The sequence below is a fragment of the Pleurodeles waltl genome, unplaced genomic scaffold, assembly GCF_031143425.1.
Source record: "Pleurodeles waltl isolate 20211129_DDA unplaced genomic scaffold, aPleWal1.hap1.20221129 scaffold_91, whole genome shotgun sequence".
In the NCBI taxonomy this organism is placed as follows: domain Eukaryota; kingdom Metazoa; phylum Chordata; class Amphibia; order Caudata; family Salamandridae; genus Pleurodeles; species Pleurodeles waltl.
In genome coordinates this window covers 714,310-715,621 of record NW_027150403.1, presented here as the reverse complement: position 1 = coordinate 715,621, position 1,312 = coordinate 714,310, and the positions used below count along the sequence as shown (strand labels likewise).

Genomic DNA, 1,312 nt, shown 5'->3' with positions numbered 1-1,312 from the left:
GGGCTCGTCCGGGATTTGAACCCGGGACCTCTCGCACCCGAAGCGAGAATCATACCCCTAGACCAACGAGCCTGGGGACAGAAGCGCTACGGCTCCCACCCTGCTCCGAGGGTTGGTGGCAGAGAGTGGGAGACTACATCCCAAAGCAAGAAACGCCACATGGTGCTCTCTTCTGCAGTATGACTAGAGTCATTTGCATGGTCGTCATCGAACATGACATAAAAAGCCTCTATCCTTTAGACATTTTGTCCCAGATTTACAAGAAAATTACTGAGCGCGACGCTGTGCCAAATTTGCAAGCCCCACGCTCCGTCATTTTTAAAATGCAGGGAAGCGCCGTATTTAGTAGAATACAGCGCACCCCTGTGCTTCCCCCTGCGCCAGCTCTAAATTAGCTGCTGAGCGCCAACGCAGCCGTTCTTGCACCATGGTACAAGGATGACTGCGTTGAGGGGGAAATTGTTTTTGTGCAGGAAGGGACACCTTCCTGGCCAAAAGAAAAATCTTCAATGGTGATTTGCTCTTACTTCTATGTGTGCTGCAGAATGCAGCACACATAGAAAGAGAAAAAACGAGGAGAAATGAAAACATTTCTCCTCAGTGCGCCACTTTAACGATACCCCTGGGATGGCGTTGGATTTTGGCGCTGACGCAGATTTACGACAACTCCTAAATCTGGAGCAGCATTAAAATGCTATGGTGTTGCTGTGGCACACTCACAGCAACACCCATTGCACGCCCCTTCCAGGGAAAGCGCTGAATGCTAAGGTGCCGTATTTACAAGGTGGTGTTAAGCCACAAAAAGTGGCTGAACGCCATCTTGTAAATACCGCGCAGTGCATAGTGCCACCGGGGCGTCACTAAAAGTGATGCTCCGTTGGCGATTGGGCCTTGTAAGTCTGGCACCTTATTTGCTCAAGGTGTGTGTTCTTGGTGAGGGCAGGAAAGCTATTTTCGCTATCATACCTTCCTTCCTTGGCTGGCTTGAATGCGGTAGGCTCAGGCTTCAATGCAAAGGTCAAACAGTGAGCAACTGACTGACGTAAGCTGGCGCAACTCCTCTTGGTGAGCTGTGACAGATGCCCCAGGAGCGTAGTACCTCACGATGGTGAGGGATAGACACAGTCTCTTTTATCTCAGCTTGCCTGTCAGCTGAGTCAGGAAATGCAAATACTGGGAAAAAGCCCAGCGACTTGCTGTATTTGCTTGGCTTCGAACCAGGGACCTTTTGCATGTGAGGTGCGCATGATAACCACTACACTACACAAACAGACACACTTGCCGGCTTGCTTCATGTGGCTATGCATTGTAC

At 50.3% G+C, this 1,312-nt stretch overlaps 1 non-coding gene across 1 annotated transcript; it reads right to left on the bottom strand.

The window, feature by feature from the left end:
- Positions 1-72, bottom strand: TRNAP-CGG (transfer RNA proline (anticodon CGG)). The gene has a single exon. It is a non-coding gene; the product is annotated as a tRNA-Pro (tRNA).
- Positions 73-1,312: the final 1,240 nt, after the last annotated feature.